We start from the raw sequence: 25179 nt of genomic DNA, 5'->3' as shown, positions 1-25179 counted from the left end.
TCAACCACAGTATCAAACATGGAGCGCTCAGAAGATCGTTAACGTTCGGGTTTTGAAGCCATATACCGAAGGGAGATTCATCAACGTTCGGTTCAGGGTGATCAGAGGGTCTGCAAGAACCGAACATCTTATATCCTTAGCAGATCTACCGAACCTCAACCCCCATGACTGGATTGTTCTGCATAACATCCTCTTGACGAATGAAGCTGAATATGGTCCGATCATAGACCATCTCAAAAGGATGTTGGTATGTTATATCATGGAGGTAGCACTGATGGATCAGGAGATAGCCATTGTCTTCAAGAAGAAACCGAAGATCTCTCCTGTTGGCTCGGCCAGTGATCTCAATCAGATGAAGATGGGAAAAATTGACCCAAGGCGTAATTCGGTCATGTTCACTAGGGCTGAAGGACAGAAATGTCTCTTTGCCTTAGCGGATAAACATCTTTATACCACTGCTTGTCTTGAGCACGTGTTGGGGATCATCCATCGGTGTAAAGAGAATACTACGGATGATATCAAATACTTCGATGATATGATACAGTGGTACATCCAATTCAGACAGACGATACTTGCTCTTATCTCTCGTCTGTTTCAGACTGTAAAGAAGAAGGTTCCTGCTGCTGCTAGCCCAAGCAAGAAGTAATGATCTCACTCCAATTGACGCAAAGGGGGAGATTGTTGGGTTGCAGATTCGTTTAGTGTTGCGTCATTGGGCTCGGTTAATAGTCCAATTATTTTGTACTCCGGTTTGGGCATGTCCAACCGTGAGCTGTTAGGTTTACTATATAATAATATGCTTGCATGCATATTTGGTTAACGATCTAGAGTACGATTGATAGAAGACGATAGCTTTGCAGATTTCTTTATCGTTCCTGTAAACCTTTTAACCCTCTACAGTTGATGTTCTTTATCGAGCTCTTCTGAGGGTTGTTTATAAATCATTCGACACGTTTGATTCACTTTTGAGTTGTTTACTGTTTTCGTGTTCTTGCTGTTTGTTCTTTATATTACCTGTTTAAGATCTAATCGATCTTCAAGTTTAAGTTTTAAACTCATCATTTTCGTTTTCTTTCTTTTATTGTTGCTTATTTATTTAACTTTCTGTTATTTTTTTTTTCAGAAGTTTTTAGGGTATAAATTTTTTTTTATAAAATTCTCAAAAATCCAAAAATATTTTCTTTTTGCATTTCGTGTGGTTTCTCTTTGTTCTTTTTAATAGGTCTCAAAGACACAGACGGTACGTTCTTTTAAACAAGGGAAGGTATAAATTTTCTTTTGAACTAGTTAAGTGTCCCTAGAAGCATGTTGCTGCATGTAGACCGAAGCCTCGAAGCCTATGAGTGAAGCCTTAATGAATCGATTATACCTATCGTTTCTTCCCAATCAGGCTGCTAAACTCACTCTAGTCATGAGCTACCTTACTCTTCTCAACTGAGTAAAGAGTTTTCTGCTTTGTCACTTTTATATAGCAGAGGTACTTTCGGTTCTTTAAGCCCCCCCCCCCCCCCCCCCCTTCATCTCAATTCTCCGTCATCTTTCATTTCATCAAGGTAACCCTTAAGACTCTCGGTTATTACCACCGAGGTTTATGGCTACACAAAATTTGTGTTTATGATCTTAGATACGTATACTACATGCTGAGTGAAACCTAAAATCCAACACAAATAAAGAATTGACGTTGAATCTTAATATTCAAGCTATTACTTGTTACCTAACAGAAGTCTCATTTTTTTGTGTGATTGATGTGCACGAAAGTACCCACTAATTTTAATATTTATAATCTAACAAACTTAGACTGACTATGCACTTATAGGCAGTGTACCTAGTCAGATTACAGTATGCTTGGGTAAGTCGGGTGTCGATCACAGGGAACGGTGTTATTAATTTATATATTCACTACTAAATTAATCTAATTATTAATAAGCTAAAAGGGTTTGTATCTAATTTTGCAAGTTTAGATAAACTTAATTCTTTAACAAAAACTCAATCAATAAACAAAATACTTCTGTTAGTTTGAATCCACTTTCACTCAATGGTTATACATTAGTCAAGACTATTACCGTTGGTTACCAATTTAAGAAGTATTAGCAGTTTAGTTCTAAGCCTACTAATTATTAATCAATTCATGTAAATCTATGTATAGTCACACAATAGTTAACACAGAATCAATTATTAAATAAGATTGGAGCTATAAAGATTGATTAATCAAAACACAATTACCATCATAATATGAGTTCTCTAACACAGCTTAATTCAATGATTCAATTACTTATCTAAGATTGGTTTGATCTTAGCTCTAATAAACTAGTGTTCACTTTGTTATTAGGTATTCATATTCATGCAAATTTGTGTTCACTAACTACACAGAACAAGAATTTAGAGCAATTAAATCATCAACTAAACATGCTAGGTAAAATCAATCAACACAAGCATATAACCAACAAATAAAGTCAAATCTAATGCATTCAAACCATGAGTTCCAGCTTCATCTAGCTAACAGAAGCAGCTAGATTTAGTTGGACATATTAACAGCTAAACAGTCAAAAGCTATAATCAAACAAATGTTAAAGTGTACCAAGTTTATAAAGCAAATTATGAACTTCTTCTTCTTTGGTGTTGAAAACCACTTTCAGATCTCTTTTTCTTCTGAATTTCGCCTTCTGGAATCTCTTTCTTCTGCCAAAAGTCCCTTTAATTCGTAATGGTCAAGGATATATATAGTTTCCTGATTTTAATAATTCACGTCGTGAACAATAAATTATTCACGTCGTGAATACAAGATAACCGTGTTCGGCAAGGATTCCTTCACCCGTGTACATATCTTCTAAAACTTAATCTCACGTCGTGAATCTTCCATTTCTCACGACGTGAAAATGCTTTTTCCTGATTTTCTTGTCCTTTAATCTTTTAACTCCCAAAGTTTCTTCCTTTAACGTTTTTAGTCCCTGTTCTTCAAAATGTCTTCTTTTTGGCTACAAAATATAATTTAACCTTATAAGTACCATAATTCTATATAAATAACCAAGATATATATAAAAATGTACTTAAGTATTTCCTAAAATATGTATAAATATGGCAATATCAGTGATCATTATGAAGCTGTCTACTACCAAGGCGTTTCTACCCAAAATATCCAATTTAGTTTTTTTGAGACTTGTATCACAACACATGTCACCTAATAATATATCAAACCTACTTATTCAACAGACCACATCGGTCTTACAAGTACTTCGGCCAACTTTCAGTCTTATGTTAAGTATCGAAGTTCGGTTGGAGGTTAGCCACCCACTAGAGCCTATGTATGAAAAGATGCCTTTCAATGTCTTTTAATAGAAATTTGATCGTATTCTAACGGGAAACCATACAAGCACTTCAAGTCTCTCTTGACTTCGAAGGAAGAGATTCGTGCCTAGGATCAGTTGCTTCATGTCTTATTTGACATCACTCACATCCCATACACAAATTGCTTTATTCCTTTTTCTTTGGCACACTCTTGCACAAAAATCTTCATGATTTTCCAAAATTCTAGTAAGTAACGCTTATGGGTTGTTTTTGGATCCAACAGTTAACCAAAATTAACGGAGCGATGGGGAAGTCAAACGGATAAGAAGTTGAAACGTGTTTGTGGATAATTTCAAAATTGGGCGCGTGAATTTGAAACGGCTCCTTATACCATGCCTGATGACGCCTATCTAGAGAAACCAAGCTGTCAAATCCCTATTTTCCAGGTGCTTTTTCAGAGATCGTATCATCATCACAAAAAGATTCTTTCTCTCTCCGAGCAATCATATATAAAGGTTTTGTAATGCCATTGTACCTTCTTACCTCTCTCACAACTCTCTCAAATATAACAGGAAATCATCTACTATTCATCTTTCTCACATCAACAATGGCGGAATCTTCATCTCTACAAGATCAGACAGCTTCATCTTCATTGCTCGTGATTAAACCTAATCAGAACATGATTATTCAATTGAATCCATTCCTTTATGATTCATACATGCTGCAAGTTGTCGAGTGTCTTAAATACTCTCCTCTGGTAATCGCTCTCACACAAGTGGAATTTGTTCCTATGTCATTGTTGTCTTAATTTTATTCTACTGCGTCCTATGACAAGAACAAGGAGAGGATTTACTTTCAGATATTCACTCACAAAGCTTCAATCTTTAAAGGGCGATTCTATTCTCTGCTGGCTCTTGTTGTTGACGCTTCAGTTATCTCACCAGATTTCATTACCACAACCCAACTATTCTCTATGTTCTATAAGATGGGGTATACCGAGGTGCTCACTACCATTACCAAATTCAACAAATCATGCTTGCCTCCACAATGGAATGGGTTGCTCACTATTCTTCACAAGGGATTGGCTGAGCGGGTAGGGGGATCAGATGGCTCTAACAAATGTTTCATGACCATCTTGTATGGTCTTTACAATGGAATCAACCTCGATTATGGTTCCTTAATCTGGTCTCAGCTGGTGCAGAGTTTACACTCCTCGACTAAGCATTCTGAAATCTCTTGTGGTTTGTTTTGGACTCTGGTTACCAGAAGGGCAATAAATTCCCTTCAAATTCCAGTCATGAAGGATGTTCTGCTTTCCTCTATCAGAGCTTTCCACACGAAGAAAATCATTGTGGCTGATCCAACCAGATATCCACACAATGGATCACTCCCTAAAACTATGTATCAGTGTGTTTCGCAAGACAGCAAGGTACTTGCGGATTATCTCTTGCTTCCTCCCAAGGCTCCACGCCAATTAACTCAACAGGCTGCTTTAGATGATGTTGAAAAGCCAGCGAAAAGGGGGAAGAAAGTTGGTTCAAAGAAGGAAGGAACAGAAGGTCAATCTTCTAAGCTGGAAAAGTACAAGAACAGAAAGTGTGTTAAAGATGAATCATCCCCTCTAAAGAAGATTAAAAAGATGGCTCATCGACCGAAGCATCCTTTGCCTTCCAGTTCAGAAAATGAAGAGGAACAATGTGCTGGTGAAGAAGAGCAAGAATAGCGTGAAGGTTCTCTCAGGGGTAATACACCTTCTCGGTCTCCTACTCCTGTTGATGATTTTGTTCCTACTCCACCTCCATCTCCACCGAAGACAATTGTTCAGGTCTCGGCTGCTGCTCCACTACCACCCACTTCTACGGTTGCTCCACCTCCACCTGTTAGCAATACACCAATCTCCACGTCTCCTCTTTCACCTCCTATTATTTCCTAAGCCACCGCAGCAACTATCACCTCTACACCTATCATTACCTCAACAATCGATTCTTCTGTTAATGTCAACACATCTGATGTGGGGGAAAGGACTGAAGATCCTCCCAAAGTCACAACTGAGCCTCTTCACCAATTCATTCCAGTGAGTCTAGCCTTGTTCTTGGTGGGGCTGAATTTGAGTTTGATTCCACTTATTACAGCCCTTACCGTATTCCAAGTGATGAGGATGAGGTTACTCGGGCAACAAAGCAACAGATCGACAGTGTGCATGAAAAGCTTGATACACTGATTGATTCCTAAAAGAAGTACAATGATGTGGTTTTGAAGGCCTTTATGGATACTACTTTGCAGCAATATCATGAGTCAATTGATAAGTCTACAACAATTGTGGATGATTCTACCTCCTTGTGAAAACGAGCAACGTCTGACATCAAGGAACATATATTGATTCTCTTTCCTAGTCTCTTCAAGACGAGTAGGCCAAGTTTCAGACACTCAAAACCGACATTGCTGCTGACAACAAGACTTTTTTGTCTTATGTTGATCCTCGGTTAGAAAAGCTCACTACTGATTTCACCATGGAAAGACAACTGCGTGAAGAACTTGCTCAACAGGCTTCTACAATTAAGGTTCAGAAGGTAGACCTTGAGAAAGCAGAACGGGAGATTGTGTTATTAAAGACAGAGCGCACTGTTTTTCATAGTTGTGCAGGAGATGTGGTCAATATGGTGAATAATGTGGTTCGTGCTCATGATCCCATTCTCACTCTTACCATTCACAATCACCTCACCTCCAAGATCCTTCCGGCAATCGAACTGTTGCATGAAATGAAGGGTGTTATGGAGAGAATGGTTCCTCCGCAACAAGGGGGAGAAGGGAAGTCTCAAGTTCCTATTATACCGAAGGTCAAAGCCGAACCGAAGGATAATGTAGCTTCGAGTTCTGGTAACAAAGAAAAGAAGATCGGTATTTCTGCTGATGATAGGGATGAAGAAGAAGAAACTATCGTCGAAGCCCTTAAACGCAAGAAAAAGGACAGGGAGTTAGATGAAACTATGAAGGTTGCAAGGGAAGAAGAAGAGAAGGAGCGCAAACAGGAAGAGGTGTTAGGGTACAAAGTTTTCCATGAATGACTTTGTATTGTTTGACTTTTGTAAAACCCACTTGCATGTGGAGTATTTTCCTTTTGACACATGAGAGATAGAGAGTGAGAGAGAGACATGTAAACACCTCTATAAATAGTGGATTCATACCACTTGTAGAGGTGTGCTTGAGAGATGTAAAAGTTGAGTGTGTAAGTGTGTGTTATTTATGTAGTCTAGATCTAGATCCTTTTTGTAACACCATATACAATCAATACATCTCTTGATCACCCAAATCACCATGTTCAATTGTGCAAGCTTTAATTCCACATGCCAAACCATGTTCTTTTGTCACTACAATTGGTATCCGAGCGGGTCTTCAAGATCAAGGTGATTTTTGAAGAACGATTCTCGGTTTGGCAAATTTTATCGCCATTTGAACAATTTTGGTGAGTCTCTCTCTATGATCTCTCTCAATTTCATTGAATTCGTGCGTTACGTTTTTGAATTTTCATCAACTTGTTTCGTTTAATCTAATCCGTTTTTACCCTATTGGTGATTCAACAATTTTTTTAAAACGATCAAGCCTAAATCTTAATTCAAAAGATTTAATTCTATGGTATTCATTGATCCAAGTGTTAAAAGCCCAATGTCTGATCGATAATTGTTCATTTAAATTGATTGAGCCCAATCAATTAATATACTTACTGATCTTGATCTGATCCGATACCATTCAATTGAGCCCATAAATTGATTAATCCGAAATTGTTACTGTTTGAGCCCATTGATTCAACAAATCCATTCGATACATATTAAGAGTCATTCTTTTTCGTCATACGTATTTGTTGTTGAGGAGTCTTCATTGTATGCTTAAACCTGTTGTACATTCTTGGTCGTCTTTTTGATTAATGTTCTTGAGTTCCAATTTTGCTTTAATGATTCTGAATAATCGATTAAAGTTAGTTTGTAAACTTGTGAATCGATTAAAATAGATTTGTTCTAGAACAAATCGGTTATGATCAGATTAAAGCAAAGAAGTCGTAAATTGGATCTTTGAGTTTTATGAATTTGAACACATGAAGGAGGTGAAGAACAGTTGTTTGAACATACTTTGATCCACAATTTGGTATTGGAATCATCGCTTTTGTGTTTTATTATCTTTGACTTCAAAAAGTTAAACTCGAGATTTAAGAGATGATTCGATGAATTTGTAACTGAAATTGGTTAATACAACTTGTTTTGAGGTTATGGATGTCGAAATCAAGTCCGATTTGGGGTTTAACTTCGAAATGGGAGTGTGTTCATGATGAACGAACACTGTGTTCGTTCATATCTGAATGAGATGTGCTGGGATTTGATTTCAGTGCTCAAGGGATTAAGAACGACTAAAGATTTTGGAGTCACGATCGTATTTTTGTTAAAAAGATGTTACTGAAGAACGAACAGATGATATATGTCGATTGTTAATTTTGGGAGTCGATGGTTGGGGAAGGCTATGAACTCAACCGTGATGTCGATAATTTTGGTTTCGTTTTGGAACTAGGATGCGATATCGATGATGTTGGAGTCTGGATTTGTTCTTGGAAGGATTGGAATCGATGAAAACTTGGATGCATTGAAGAACAGATGATCGATGCGAAGTCAAGAAAAATGGAATTTGGGCTAATCGATTTTAGATTCGCGTATTCTGATGTCGATGATTGCAAATTTGATTTGTGCGAGTTCGCATCTAGGTCTCAATTGAGTTCGCATCTGAGTCTCAAAATGGTTCGCATATAAGGATGTGATATGGAGTTCACATCTGGGTTTCAAAATAGTTTGCATCCAATACCAATTTGGAAGACAAACAGGAAGTTCGTTTGCAATCTATGAAGATCTGAAGTTCTATTGAGTTCGCATTTGGGTCTCAATATTTCGCATTTGGTTAAATTGGGTTAAGATGCGAAGTATTTTCATCCATGGTTCGCATCAATGATGTGCGAAGAATTTGTTTGACTGGAACTTGCGAAGCGTGTCACTGGGAAACATATGAATTGAAAAAGAAGAAGTCGAATTTATGAAACTGGCCCTTAAAGTTTTGTTTGTTTGACAAGAGATTTTGTACGAATTTAAGAAGGAAGAAAAGGGCCTACTCTTCGCATGTTTGGAGAACAAAAGGGAAGAGGTTTCGAAAACGGCCCCTAAAGCTTTGAATATTTTACACTTCGCAAATTAACTCAAATTTCGCATGTTTGACACTTTTCACCCAAATTCGAAAAAGGACTGTTTTTGCAAAAAATTGAAGATTGTGCATTTCAGGCCCCTGCAGTTTGTGCGAATTTACACATTCTACCTAGTTTCGCAAATGGGGGTGTGTTTCGCATATTTGACTGTTTTTGGCGCAACGGGTCACTGTAGAATTTTGAAATTGACAATTTCTACCAATTTTTGAAATTTTTTGTCAAAGGCAATCTGTGAACGTCAATAAAAATTGATTGTTTTTTGGTTTTTCCGGATTGAAGCACAAAGTTTATGCCACATGTTAAGGGGGAGTTTTGACATGAAAAATTCCGAATAGATCACGTTCTTTTTCCTTGGATTTTTATAATCAAATTTCGATTATAAAAAGGGGGAGAAGTTTTATATGGAAATTCGAACTTGAATTTTTCATATTACGCGGATTTGGAGACTGAAGTAGTCTTGAAGTTTTGAAGATTACGAGATGATGCAATTGGAAGTTCAGAAGTGATGTATTCGAAATGGGTTTGGTTTATTGAAGATTTTTGGGGTTTGTTTTTATGCGCGACTTTGGGGTGATTATTTGAAGTTAATCATTCGTTGCTGCTCGGATTGTATGGTCTCACATCCTAGAGCCCAAATTGAAGAATCGTGGAAGAATTGAATATTGAAGTTCGTTTCGACATGTGTCACCTTTGAGGCTCGAACCGCGTAGTGCTTGACTTTGGAAGATTTGAAGTGGGTCATTCATTCCTAACTTTGAGGGGGAGAATGTTAGGGTACAAAGTTTTCCATGAATGACTTTGTAATGTTTGACTTTTGTAAAACCCACTTGCATGTGGAGTATTTGCCACTACTAGAAAAAAGACCTTTTACGACGCTCATTGCGCGTTGTAAAACGCTTAGACGACTCGCAAATGCGCGTCAAGGAAGGCCATGTCATAAAGAAAGACGACGCGCTTTTGCGCGTCGTGTATAGACGACGCGCATTTACGATGTGCATTTACGACGCTCATTTACGACGCGCAGTTATGACACGCAATGCGTATCAAGAAAGGCCATGTCATAAAAGAAGACGACACGCATTTGCAGGTCGTAACCTTACGACGCGCGTGTTTATGACACGGAATGCATATCAAGAAAGCCCCTGTCAAGAAAGGTCATGTCATAAATGAAGATGACACACATTTTTGCGTATCATAATTTAAATGTTCTAAAAAATATATTTATATATTTATTAATTTTTAAATTAACTTTGCATTTAATGACTCATAATAGAAATAAAATATCATATACAAAAAATACAATCCATTGCATAAAATTTAATGTCATACAATTCTATTTCTTATAATATCTAAATTTGCATTTAATCTACTCCATACATCAAATTCCAACTAAGTAAAGTTGCATCTTGCCTTTCATAATTCTTTAAGACTAATGCTCCAAGCAGCTGATTATATGGATAAGCAATTGTACATTAGCCCATCTCACTCAAGAATGACTTAGCCAAATTCAACTCCATGTCTTTACTGCATCTTGCTGATAACGCTGCAAGATTTGAATCAAGTGGCTTCATATTCCTTTCTTCTATCAACTTTACCTGACGCACAAAATACACAGAAACAAAAAAAAACATTGTAGAGGAAGGGGTAATTTAGGAAAATGTGAGGAGTATCCTCTGCAAAACAAAACAAAAAATATCCTTTGCAAGATTTGCTCTTTAGTATCCTCTACAAAACAAAACAAAAAATATATATCAAAAAATGAAATTTTTTATAGTTTTATATTATAATTATGCCTAGAGTATTGCATACCTGAAGAACCATTTGTTAGCTCTACAACACTTTTTGAATCTGAACCTTGTCTTTCATCACTAACACCAGCACCTTTTGTAGCCCCTAGGACTTCGAATAAAAGTTAGAAAAACTGAATATTCCAAAAATACCCCTAGGACTCTTTTTGTCCCAGAATCTGAATTAAACCAAAAGTGATGCTTCGATTTCTTTGTTTCTTGCAACTTCAACATGAAGTGTTCTGATGTTGTATGTGTAAAGTTTCACACTTTACAGGATATTCTTGGGGAAGGAAAGAAGGTTAAGCGTGAACAGAAGGTAAATTCATATCATATGCTTTTGTGTTAAACTTGGTGTCATGGACGGCTGTCCACCGGGCATGGATGGCAAGTAAGGGCTAGAAGCATTAGAAGAAACAAAATAAGTTTTATTAATCACACAATCAACAAACGTTAGAAGTACCTTATAAGCAAGTGGGAGTATTGAAGTCCCCGAATTTGCATACACGAGCCTTAAAATCCTTGGCTATCTGCACAACAAGCTAGTTTCCACCAGCAACATGGGCAAATATGTCCAAAAACTATTTGAATGACCTAATCATCTTTAAATAGCATCAAATCAACACCAATTCTCTATATCTTCTTCATTTAGACCAAAAAAACAATTAAAAGACCTTGATTTTTAATTAATTGATTAAAAATGACAAATTTAAAATAAATGGTTTAAATAAAAAGACTTGTTTGAATGCAAACGCAACAGAGATAAATCCTGGTTAGACCAGCCCACCAAATTACCAACTAATTAAATTATTAAATTGTGGTTAGATAAATGAAATTTTAAAATAGAAAAGAAATAGATTGGTTAATTTGTGTGGGTGTGTTCATCTGGTGTTGTGTTGAGATTTTTGATGACTCACCCCTGCTTCTGTACATGTAATTGGAAATAATAGAAAAGGGAAACACAAAAGCAACACGCCCAACCAAATATTAACAGACTAAAGCAACACTGCTAGCCATCTTGCGTACAAAAATTAGAAGGGCTTTCCAGCCTACCTGGCGTTATTAAAAAAAGATGAAATAAATAAGGGATTAAAAGAAAACCATAATTATTAATTACAGTAGAGGGAAAGATATTTACAGCTAACCCCTTGAAGAATCAAGTTCATTACATCCTTAGTACCATCTAAATCCTCTTTTGTTAGCTTTTCTAAGGAAAGCCCAATTGCTGCTGTTAAATCTGAATCTCAAATTAAGGAATCACAGGGGGGGCGTAAGTGTAAAATAGAAAAAGTTGAATTTTTTTTAAAGAATAAAAAAAAGCTACATGCTTGTTGCTCTACTGGTGCTGACTGTGCAAACTCTCGCTTTGACCATACTGCAAGAACACGCTGAGTGGCATCCAATAGATTGTGATGATTTCCAGTTTTGCCCTTGATTGTGGTATCAGGAGGGGATTGAAGAATGGAAAACCGAAGGATCTATCTCAGACAACAAACAGGGAACACTTTCCAGAGTAAAACTCTCTCTGTAAACATGGACCTGATGGATGTTTGGAGTTCAAAAATCTGGTGAAACAATAACCAAAGAATCCAATAACCTTCAACATCATTTATGTTTTGAGTTGCTAGTTTTTGCAAAATCTGCTCAGATATTCTTTCTATAGCATATGAATCTTTAATTGCCTCCATTATCTTTGACTAAAACTGTAGACTAGGTTTTGATTTAAAAACTTCCACAATGGACAAATCAGTCTTCAGCTATAAAAGGCTTTGAACTTGAGTAACAATTCGTGGGATCACTTTACTTATTAGCACATCTGCATGAGATAAGCTGAATCACCATTGTCCAAAAGAAGGCCCACAAAATGATTATATAAATTAGCTTCAAGTCCCTCGACCATTGCTGTGAGGCAATCATTTGCCAATGATGATGATGAAGGGTATCTACGAAATGTACATCTGAGCATTTGTAATAAAAAAAAGGAAAAAAAATTGTAATGTTAACAACAGAAAGGAGTTTAACAAGTGAGAACATATATGTATGTGAGTAGGTATCAAACATGTCAATTATTTGCAATGAAATTGATTCTCCCTTCAACAACATCACCCAATCCAACAACTTTTACATCTTGGAAAGCAGTTGCTGCTTCCAGTGGCTTGACCTTGTGTGAAACACCACCATGGTCTTGAAAAGAAGGAAGGACATATCTTTAGTTTACTCTCTACTTTACTAGTAACATGTAGAGAAAGATTGGGTGTGCAATGGATTCCAAGATTTAACTAATTTACTGATTACAATAATATATATTTTGGTTCAAACATTTAGTCAAACACCTGGTGTGCATAAAAAAAATCAGGTACTTATATCATAAAATATCAATAATTCCATGAAAAGATTTGAGAAAGGGTAGAAGGGCACAAAAATCGTCCAAAAAGAAGGACCAGTTGTACATGAAATAGGTAACTGTGGTTGAAAAAAGAAGAATTACCTTTGGAATATGCCTACTACGCAAATGAAATACACTCCTTTAATTTTGAAGTCTCCAGAATCGGCATGAGGTCAAGATGACCAGAAGCAACCAGAAAAATATCTTACTACATGATGGAGGCATGTAGAAGTAAGCAGGATGGCAACATCGGTAGAAATGACAATGCTAACAAGGAAAACCCACAGAAGGGAAGAGACGAGAAAAAGGCACCGTATCGTGCTTCTGCTTGTTTCTATTGTATAAGTAAAATCAAGATTGACAGAAGATTATAAAAAATTGGGATGAGAGAAGAAAGAAAACATACCTTAATCCGTACGAGGTGGGTTGAATCCGAACTCCTCAGACTTTGTAGAGAGAACTCATGTAGTAATGCCCTAAATCACCGATTCTCTAAGAGTAAGAAAATTAGTGTGATTCTGATGGGAACCTTAGATTTCTGTCGATTCTTTCAGGTTTCAATCAAAAAATGAGAAAGTGTTAGGGAAATCAAGAATGGAATGCTCACAACCATTGGGAAGATGAAAGATAGAAAGAAGGTAGAAAAGAAAAAGGCGGGTCTTCAAAATTTTGGAGATTTCATTTCCCCCCGTTAATAGGAGAAGCGTGTTTCATTAAAATTATAAAGCGACAGTTATAGAGGACACGCGATTAAAATAAAGCGCCCTCCATGTTTTTTTAATTTTTCCTTGGGACACTAATTTAAGGGCACGCAATAATGCGTAACTTAAATCCTTAAAATTTTTGAAGAGATGACACTATTTTAAGGTCACTCTCATTTGCGTAACATAAATCATTGCGTGTCGTGGTTTGCGCTTCGTAAAAGGGTCTTTTTCTTGTAGTGTGCCTTTTGACACATGAGAGATAGAGAGTGAGAGAGAGACATGTAAACACCTCTATAAATACTGGGTTCATACCACTTGTAGGGGTGTGCTTGAGAGATGTAAAAGTTGAGTGTGTAAGTGTGTGTTATTTATGTAGTCTAGATCTAGATCTTTTTTGTAACACCATATACAATCAATACATCTCTTGATCACCCAAATCACCATGTTCAATTGTGCAAGCTTTAATTCTGCATGCTAAACCATGTTCTTTGTCACTACAAGAAGAGCATGACATTCTTGTCTGCAAAAAGGCTCTTTTCCCTTCTTGGACAAGGGAAACTTTGATCAAAGAAGCTATAGAGTTCCCTAGCACTTACTGGTTGGAACCTGTAACTTCTTTTGATTGTGATAATACAAGAGATTCGCAGTTCGACATGCCGATCACTCGAAAGGCATTTGTTTTTCATTGCTTTGAACTGATAATCGAAGTCCCTTCACCCCATCCTCAGGTGGACCGTGAACTGATCGATTTTTACCTTAAGTTCGGTCAGCCTCAGTATCTTACCTTGAGTGCCCGGAAGATTACAACGGTCATGGTGCTGAAACCTTCTTCTGTAGGGAAATACATTAACGTTTCATTCGAAATAAGTCAAGGTTCGGATAACTCGGTTTCTATTATTTCCCTGGTAGACCTTCCCAATCTGAATCCTCGTGATTGGATCCTTCTATTCAATATCCTGCTTACCAATGCGAAGGAGTATGAGCTGATTTTGGGGCATTTGAAGAGAATGTTGGCGTCCTATATCCATGAAGTTGCAAAGATGGATAAGGAAATTGCTAATGCTCTAAGGACGAAACCGACGGTGAAGCCTACTGTGAAGCCAGGAGATATCAACAAAATGACTCTTGGTCAAATTGATCCGGCTCACCTCACTGTCACGTTCACAAGAGCCAAAGGTGAACGTATTTTATTCGCTCTTGTTGACAAGCATCTGTTCTCCACCGATTGCCTTGAACATGTTCTCAACCTTATTCATCGGTGCAAGAAGAACTCAAATTCAGAAAAGAAGAACTTTACTGACATGCTCCAGTGGTATATCACTTTCAGGCAAACACTTCTGGCCATTACACCAAGTGTGTTAAAGACAGTAAAGAAGTCGGTGATAGCTCAACAGAACTGAGCTCTCGGCTCCATGGACGCAAAGAAGGAGATTGTAGGATTATTGTGTTGTGTCATGGGCTGATGTTTTGTATAAATCCGATTGGGCCTGTCCATTCGTGATTTACTAGGGTTACGTAATGTAAATAGTGCATGCATGTATGTATTAGTTACAGATCTTAATTGTTATCTTTATTATTGTTTGTAACCCTAAACACCTCCACAGTAGAAGTTCTTAATCGAGCTCTTATGATGTGTGAAAGTTTTAATCATTCGACAACGTTTGAGCCATACTTGTGTTTTTCGTATTATTGCTTTGTTTTCTGTTTAGAATCTATCGATCCTACTAGAATTTTATTTCATCAAATAGGAGGTTTCAAATAAATATGGTTTGAGTTAAAATGCCTTATGAGATTTTTAAATGAATGTGGTGAAAGAAAAAATCATTCTTTGAATTCCCACGTGTGGAAAATATACTGTTAAAATGTTGAAAAATATATGTTTAGAATGGTTACGTTATTAACATTAACTTTGACATAGTATTTTGAAGAATATTATTCATTGTCATCAACCCACCTTCCTCATTAAGAAAATCAAATATAATTATCTATTTAATATTACTTTTAACAATTGTTATGGTTGATTAATTTAAAATTTTACTTATGCAGTTATTTTCTAATTTTAATAATGATGTTCCTTTAAAATACAAGTTATTTTTTGTTAACGTTATGTAATTTATAAATTGATGTTATTATAATTTAAAATTTTTGTTTTTTAGTTTTAAACCACTTATTATTATTAATAAGTTAAAGAAGACTTTTAAGAAAGACATAACATTACTATTAAAATATGAAACATACACTAAATAATGAACTAATAAGATTGAAATTTTGAATATCAAAAGAGACTTGTATGGATAATATGACATATCCATGATTTTTATAATATGATTTTATTATTTACAATTATGATTCATTAGTTTTAAAACCACTTGTTATTATTAATAAACGAAAGAAAACAATTAAAATACACTTATTATTATAATTAAACTGTTAAACATATACTAAAATATAAAGTGATAAGATATATAATTTGCATTTTAAAGAGACTTATATGGATACTATGGATAATATTGCATAACCATAATTTTTTATTAATTATTACTTTGAAGCAACACATACATACAAATATATATACAATATTTAATTAAATATGATCTATATCACTTTCTATAACATATGATCGATAACATGAATCTAATCTAATTTACATTAAAGTTTCAACCACAACATACAATGATTGTCATAAAAGTATACTTAAACCAATATATATATATATATATATATATATATATATATATATATATATATATATATATATATATATATATAAAAGAATTGGTATATAACAAGCCTACAAATTAAAAAAATTTTAACATAAAAACATGGCTCGAAAAATGGTCTAAAGCCCTCAAACCAACACAAAACCTTTAAACTTGTTGTCTTTGTGAATTTTGCATGTGATTTATATTTGTGTGTCTACTCAACGAGAATGACATTTTTATAGTAGACTATCCATGATTTGTTTATTAAACATATTATATAAGTTATAAAACCTTTCATGATATGTGATTAATTACTTTGAATGTGAAAAGGTGTGGAAGTTTCAAATGCATGAGGTGCATGGAAATTTTTGTGGAGGTTTCAAATGCATGAGATGCTAGGAAAAATGTCTCTTTATAAGTATAGTATGATATGATATGATATAGATATATAGATATAAATATAGAAATAGATTAGAAACAATTTGAGAAAAATCATGGGACTTACAAATGTATGTGGTGAAAGGAAAATGCTTCATTTATCGGTCCAAATTGATCTAACTCTGATCGATTCAACTCAATACACCCAACTACATAATGGTTTTTCAACTGAAACTCGATTTGAACGTGAAAACAATCTTGTTCAAAACTATTTTCGGAATTCTAAAAATTAAATGGACAGTTGCTAATAAAGAGAATCTCACCAAAGAATACCTTCAACATCCTAAAAAGGTGGGCATAAGGAAGTTCTCTTGGTTTGGTCCCTTTGAAACATTTCACAACCTTCGCTATTTGTATAAGAGGAAACGTTCTTTTGTTTACTCTCACTGTTGATGTGGGATGAAGAAATATATTAATAAAACACGTTTTATTATCTATAAAACAGTATTTAACTTATTTAATAAAACAACCTTTCTCTTGTTTACTCTTTCTTTATTGTTCAATAGTTCCATTTTTCTATAATTTCGTAAGTTGCTATCCAAAAAAGTAAGTTTTTGTTGAATAACTTTTTGTTAAATTCTAAAATCATAAATTCAGTTAGATATTTAATATAGAAAGTTTGTTTATATGTATTTTCATGATTGAAAAGTTCATTATAAAATGAATTTATTTATAAAATATAATTGAGTATATATCTCGTGCTTTTGTATCAAAGTAATTTTTCAAACGATTATAATTTTATGTTTAGGTAGATGTTCTTTTATGTTTATATAACATTATGTAACTTATTTATAATATCACTGGAAACAATTTGAAATATCATAGGAGTTTTAAATGTATGTGTTGAAAGGAAAATGCTTCATTTATTGGCCTAAATTGATCAAACTCGGACCGATTCAACTCAATATACCAAACTACGTAACTTTTTTTCCAGTGAAATCGGGTTTGTATATATTTTGTGCTTTTGAATCAAAGTGATTTTTCAAACAGTTATAATTTTAGGTTTAGGTAGATGTTTTTTTATATTTATATAACATTATGTAACTTATTTATAATATTATTACAAATAATTTCAAAAATCAAGGGAGTTTCAAATGTATGTGGTGAAAGGAAAATGATTCCTTTATCGATCCAAATTGATCCAATTCCGATTCAACCCAACATACCCAACTGCATAACTTTTTTTCTACTGAAACACGGGTTAAACCTGAAAAATCTGGTTCAAAACCATTTTTGGATTCTAAAGTTTAACTGGACACTTGACAATATAGACAATATCACCAAATAATACCCTCAAAATCCTACAAAGATAGGCATAAAGAAGTTCTCACGGTTTTGTCCCTTTGAAACATTTCACAACCTTTCCTATTTTTTTACAACTATCAATTTTGGGTCAAACAAAGTCAACAAAAGTCAACCAGGTCAACTCAAATTATATTAGAATTTTAGGTGAATTGTGATATTCCCTAATGCGTCCAATGTACGATTGACAAGTTATAATACAAAGCACCATCCTTATTGGAAATTATTGAACATAAACCCTAAATAAGGTTAGTATCGTAACAATTCGGTAATTCAGTTTTATATTATTTTAGTATAAAAAATATTCATAACACGATGTAGTGGAGTTCATAATCCTTACACTATATGGCAAATTCATAACAAAGACTATAAATACAAATTTTTGGTGAATTCGTCACCAAATACAACAAATTCCATACCCGACCTAAAACGCCAAACTTTTAACAAAAAGAATTTAGGAATCAACCTAATTTTCATGTAACATATTATTATTTTTGATAATAATGATTTTATTAACAATTTGAATTTTTATAATTCAAATTAAATATTTATACATCATTTATACCATATTTTCTTTATAAAAATATCGCACTTTTTATAAAGAATACCATCTTTATATAAAAATTACCCCACTTTTATAACCTTCCTAAATTTTTATAAAAATAAGAAGAGTTGACTTAGTGACATGAGTGTTACATCTTTTCCCAACATAAAACATTAACCAATATGTATCAAGATCATTACCCAACATATAACAATGCAAACATCACCTCACCCCACCCCTTACCCACCCCACCACCCTACCTCCCCCATAAATTTCATTCACCTCTCTCTCCCCCCCTCTCTATCTCTTCATCTTCATCTCTCACTTCATCTTCTTCATTCCTCCATAATCCTCTCAAGAACAAGTTCAAGTCTTCCAAAAATCCATCCCTCGAAGTTGGTTCTTAGGGTTTTTGGTAAGCATTCCTTGTTAACCTAGTGTTTTTATACACATTCATACTAGTTTTGTTACATTTACACACATTTATATATGTTATTATCCATAGGGTAATACTATCTTCAAGTGTTCTAAGCTTGAAGATCTTCATCTTCATCTCTTTATCCACTAGGAAATCTACTAAACGTGAGTTCATACCTCTTCATTTTCGAGTTTTTCCAAGTTTTTAGGGGGGGATACAAGTAAACAAATCTTCTTTGGATGATTTAAATGCTTTGAAAACTAAAAATACAAGTTATGTCACTAAAACATATTTAAGCTTAAGAATCAGCTTTCTATAGAAAAGTTATGGTCTGTTCACCGACTGTTTTGCCCTACTTAAACTTCATATATTTCAAAAATGTTTAATATGAAAATATTTCAGGTCTATGCCTTTTTTAAGGACTACTTGCACACATTCATACGATTTTTATACAATTTATGGTGATTTTTACAACACTGCCTATCATTTCATAACATTTTCGGACCAGTCTACAAAAATGAATGTTTTCACTCTAGTTAAGAACCGCTTAAGGTCAGGGAAAAATATTATCAACAAAGTAGACTCATTTTCTAAGCTCTGAGAGTTTACGGATCCAAGTTTCGACTTACGATGATTTGTCTATAATTCTTCTAAAAACAGGGAAAAAAAGTCAAAAAACTAGAAATTGTCCCCATCATACAAAATGTTTTATACTTGTGTTTAGATGTAAGTTTATGTGTTATAATCTTTTAAAACTTCTAGACATGATAACTTACATGTGTTTATATACTTGATTATATAAATGGACTTAACAAAACATTCATAATAAACTATAATTTGTATAGTTTGGGAGTCACAAACCACAATTTCATTTTAGAGAACATATTATTATTGACATGTATAACTATTTAATTTTAAGAGAAAAATGAGTCATAGTTCACGTAAATCTGTTAAGGCTTTTGTGAGACTTTCCTTCACCGTACCTACCTATCACTGTAAGTCATGTAGTTATAACCATAGTCATCTGTAGGGAGAGCGAGGTAATTGTGTATAGATCTATACGGGGTTGACACCCCCACACCTAAGACGTTTGCTAGAACTAGACACGGCCAATTGTCAAACCCCCAAACCAGAACGGCGGAAACATTCGGGGGTGGAGGACGTCATATTCAGTATCATAATAGTTCATAGTAAGGAAAGTACACACCACCATATATATATATATATATATATATATATATATATATATATATATATATAAAGGTTTCAAAATGTTTATATAATTGTCTTTGTTACATGTTCAAAAGATAAATACATAAACATCTTTCAAAAGAAGTAATTAACGCCAGAGCGATAATCTCCAAAACTTGATTTCCAAACTTGCTTAGTGGTTTCCTGAGAATACAAGTTATTTCAAACAAAAAGTGTCAACAATTAAGTTGGTGAGTTCATAAGCGGTTTTGAGAAAATGTATGCCATTCCAAAGTTTGTTCGTTTTCCAAGAAAAACCCTTATTTTCTTATAAAAGTATGAAATGCATATTAATGTTCGTGTTGTGAATTGTAAATAGTTGTACCAGGAAAATCCCTTATTTTCCTAAAGTAACAGGCAGTCTCTAATGTCCAAGACTGAAAATCGCAAGCAACTGACATGCTTAAAAGGTTGAGGCGTAGTTTTATATAATAAAGCTATAAGAAGATCGCACTTGTTAGATGAAGAATAGTTTTAATAGCTACTCATTCATAAAATTAGAATACCATAATAATTGTCTATCCGGTGAGTTTTATAACCATACTAATTATAATATGCCTGTGGCGACGGTCTTCAGGCGTCGAAACGTTATGACAAACTGCCACCCAAAGGACTGTAGCTAACAGTCAGGACGCGTGATCATGACTTCCCGTATAGATCTATACACATTCGACATGCTCTCCAAATGGGAGACTCTGGTTATAATAGACAGGACTTTAGGTAGTACCTTTTAACAAAAAGGTAGCATTGAAGATGTAATTGTCTCACGGATTCTCAACTAAGTCTGTATTAAAATAATAGTTTTGTATGCAATGTTTATCCTCTTCCACAATGTTTGACAAAGCATAAATCATAAGTTCTTTGAATGTATAAAATGGTTTAACAAGGATGGCTACCCTGGATACTATGCATTTTGTATAAATCTAATGCATGCAAAGTATAACAAGAGTTTTCACATTTTCACTTGGAATCAACCGTGTGTTTACTTGTAATCTCCCCCGAAATGTATTAAAAGTACATTAAAAAGTATTTGAAAGTGTATAAAAGGGGGTATGAACTCACTTGATTGAAGTGGTTGTTTTGAAGTAGTCGAGAGAAGAATCGACCAGAACATCGACTAGAAATGCTGAAAACGCGGGAAAATCTCGGGATTCTCGTGACTATCGGGGGCGAATAACTTCCTTCAGGACCTGAGTATGAAAACCAAGGCGTCAGGATGGATTCGAGTGGAAAAAATAAGAGCAAAAGCGCAAGAAAGAGAAGAAATGAGCAAGAAACTCGGAACCCTAGCCTCCCTTTTATAGGAGGCTGAACCGCCTCCCTACGTTGGGCGTACATGAGTACGCTGGGCGTACTGGACGTCATCACCTGCTTCACTCTCTGATGGCCGATGAGAGGTCTGCTGGCTAAAGGGACTACGCCTTTATCGCCTGGTACATTGGGCGTACCCCTTTATGCGGGGCGTAAATCGATTTTCCAAACTTCTAATCTACGTAACTCTCACGTACGAGCTCCGATTCTGGCGTTCTTTATATCTACGTGTAGGTGAGACTGTACTCTAGAACTCTATTTAGACTCCATCGGCTAGTTTTGACTTTATATTTAATAATACCTTTTTAACAGGTCGGGACTGGAAAAGTCCGTTAAAAATCAATAACTTCTTCATCCGGCATCTGATTTTATCTGTCTTTTTACCGTTGTATTCCTATGGTTAGGGACTTCAACTTTAGTTTAGGTTGTGTTATCTAAATATCGCTCAATCTCTAATTCGAGTTTTTAGCTGTCTACTGTTAGGTTAGAAACTTCGTAAAATCATAACTTCCTCATACGAAGTTGGATTTGGGCGTTCTTTTTATGTATGTTCGCAGTTTGTTGATATTTATGAATTTCGTTTAGATACCTAAGGCTAAAAAGTATTTTATTGAAATTTCTCGTTTTATGCTTAACAACGCTTTACCGGTAGTGTTACGAATCTTTGATTGGTCACAAATCCTTCGTTATAACTTGGATTTTAGTGTTCTTTATATTTTTGGAAACCTTATCACGATATCTACCACATAGTGTACTCAAATGGAGCTTTTTGAACATTTCATTTTCGATGATATTCTTATTAATTCACAAAGAGGTTACAAGGCTCAACTTTTAGACATTACATTGACCTGAAATAATGGGTTGTTACATCATCCCCCCGTTAGAGAGAATTTCGTCCCGAAATTAATTACAAAATAAAGTGCCAATGGACTAGGGAACAGATGCAGGTACTTTTGTTGCATCTGATTTTCTCGCTCCCAAGTGAATTCAGGTCCTCGCTTAGCATTCCAACGAACCTTCACTATTGGTATGTGACTCTGTTTAGTTTGTTTGATTTCCCTATCCATGATCTCGACGGGTTCTTCCACAAAGTTAAGATTTTCGTTAAGTTTAATTTCGTTGAGTGGAATCACAAGAGATTCGTCAGACAAACACTTTTTCAGGTTCGATACGTGGAACACTGGATGTACTTTCTTAAGCTCGATTGGAAGTTGAAGTCTGTAAGCCACTAGACCAATCCTTGAAGTAATTTCGAAGGGTCCAATGTACCTTGGATTTAGTTTTCCACACTTCCCAAAGCGTATCATGCCCTTCCAGGGTGAGACCTTCAGTTGAACACTGTCACCAACCTGAAATTCCAAGGTTTTTCGTCTTTTGTCGGCATAACCCTTTTACCTATCCCTAGAGGTTTTCAGATGCTCTCGAATTTGAACGATCTTTTCAGTTGTTTCCCTAATGATCTCTGGACCGGTGAGAGTGCTATCAGGGACTAGACCTTTTGCCAACTGTGTGTCGCCCACTTCCGCCTAGCATAGAGGTGATCTGCACTTACGACCGTAAAGGGCTTCAAATGGAGCAATCTTGATACTAGTATGATAACTGTTATTGTAAGAGAACTCGACTAATGGTAAGTGAGAATCCCACGCTTTACCAAAGTCGATCACAGATGCTCGCAACATGTCTTCTAGAGTGTGGATCGTTCTCTCACTCTGCCCGTCAGTTTGAGGGTGATAGGTTGTACTCATATCCAATCTTGTTCCAATGGATTTTTGCAACAGTTGCAAGAATCTGGAAGTGAATCTATTGTCTCTATCCAAGATGATAGACATCGGCACTCCATGAAGTTGCACGATCTCTCGGATGTAGGTTCTCGTTAGCTTTTCCATCTTATCAGTTTCCTTGATCAGTAAGAAATGAGCAAACTTGGTTAGTCTGTCGACGATCACCCAAATGGTATCGTGACCACCCTGAGTCTTGGGTAGTTTTGTTATGAAGTCCATGGAAAATTTTTCCCATTTCCACTCAGGTATTCCAGGTTGATGGAGTAGACCTGAGGGCTTCTGGTGTTCTACTTTTTCTTGGCGCAAGTCAAGCACTTGCTTACATAGGTAGCAATTTCTGCTTTCATGTTTGGCCATCAGTAGAGTTGTTTGAGATCCAGATACATCTTATCTGAACCTGGGTGTACAAAGTATGGATTCTTGTGTGCTTCATTCATACTTATCTCTCCGAACCCACCAAACTTTGGTGTCCAGATTCGGTTCATGAGGTAGAGTACTCCATCACTCTTGATCTCTAGATTCTTGTCCATCCATCTACGGGTTTCAACTGTCACATTTTCGGGTTTCAAGGATTCTATTTGAGCTTCCTTGATTTGTGTTGACAGATGTGAATGGATCGACATGGTTAATGACTTCACTCTTCGACCAGAGTACTCCTTACGACTAAGGGCATCAACCACTACATTCGCTTTCCCGGATGGTAACGAATCTCACATTCGTAGTCGTTGAGCAATTCAACTCAACTTCGTTGTCTCATGTTTAACTCCTTCTAGTCGAATATGTGTTGAAGGCTCTTGTGGTCTGTGAAGATGGTGCACTTGGTACCGTATAGGTAGTGCCTTCAGATTTTCAGAGCGAAGACCACAGCTCCAAATTCTAAGTCATGAATGGTGTGGTTGACTTCATGTGTTTTCAGTTGTCGTGAGGCATACGCAATAACCTTTCCTCGTTGCATTAGCACACAACCGAACCCTTGATTTGAAGCATCACAATACACCACAAAATCTTTGATCCCCACTGGAAGAGAAACAATGGGTGCACTGCATATGGCCTGTTTTAGAGTCTGAAATGTAGCATCTTGCTTTTCTCCCTAGTTGTAGGTCACACCTTTCTGAGTTAGGGAGGTAAGAGACTTTGCGATGCTGGAGAAATTCTGAATGAACCTTCAATAATAACCAGCAAGGCCTAGAAATTGGCGAATCTCCGTTGGTGTAGTTGGTGCAGACCAATTTTCGATAGCCTTGATTTTAGATGGGTCCACGTGGATTCCTTATTCGCTAACCACGTGACCTAGGAAGTCCACCTTCCTAATCTAAAATTCGCATTTTGAGAACTTCGCATAAAGTTTCTCAGCTCGTAGTGTCTCTAAAACTTGTCTCAGGTTTTGACCATGCTCTTCTTTACTCTTTGAATAAATGAGTATGTCATCTATGAATACTATCACAAATTTATACAAGAATGGATGACATACCCGATTCATTAAGTCCATGAACACGGCAGGGGGATTGGTTAGTCCGAACGACATCACTACAAACTTGTAATGTCCGTATCTTGTTTGGAAGGCCGTCTTGGGAATATCACTCTCTATGTCTCGCAGCTGGTGATACCCCGATCTCAAATCGATCTTGGAGAAGTAGTTGGCTCCATGGAGTTGGTCGAATAAGTCGTCGATTCGTGGCAGGGGATATCGGTTCTTGATGGTAAGTTTGTTGAGCTCTCGGTAGTCGATGCACATCCTAAATGATCCATCCTTCTTTTTCACAAACAACACTGGTGCTCCCAAAGGCGAGAAGCTCGGCCTCATGAATCCTTTGCTAAGTAGCTCATTCAGTTGGCTGGATAGCTCTTGCATCTCCACTAGGGCTAATCGATAGGGTGCTTTGGCTACTAGGGTAGCTTCGGGAATCAGATCGATTCTGAATTCGACTTGTCTCGCGGGTGGTATTCCTGGAAGATCCTGGGGAAAAACATCAGGAAAATCGCATACGTCAGGCACGCTCTTGATGTCTTGGAATTTGCGTTTCACATCCACGA

This window comes from Lactuca serriola, chromosome 6 (genome assembly GCF_051521515.1).
Source record: "Lactuca serriola cultivar US96UC23 chromosome 6, Lser_US96UC23_V15, whole genome shotgun sequence".
Taxonomy (NCBI): domain Eukaryota; kingdom Viridiplantae; phylum Streptophyta; class Magnoliopsida; order Asterales; family Asteraceae; genus Lactuca; species Lactuca serriola.
Note: the sequence above shows the minus strand (reverse complement) of the source record.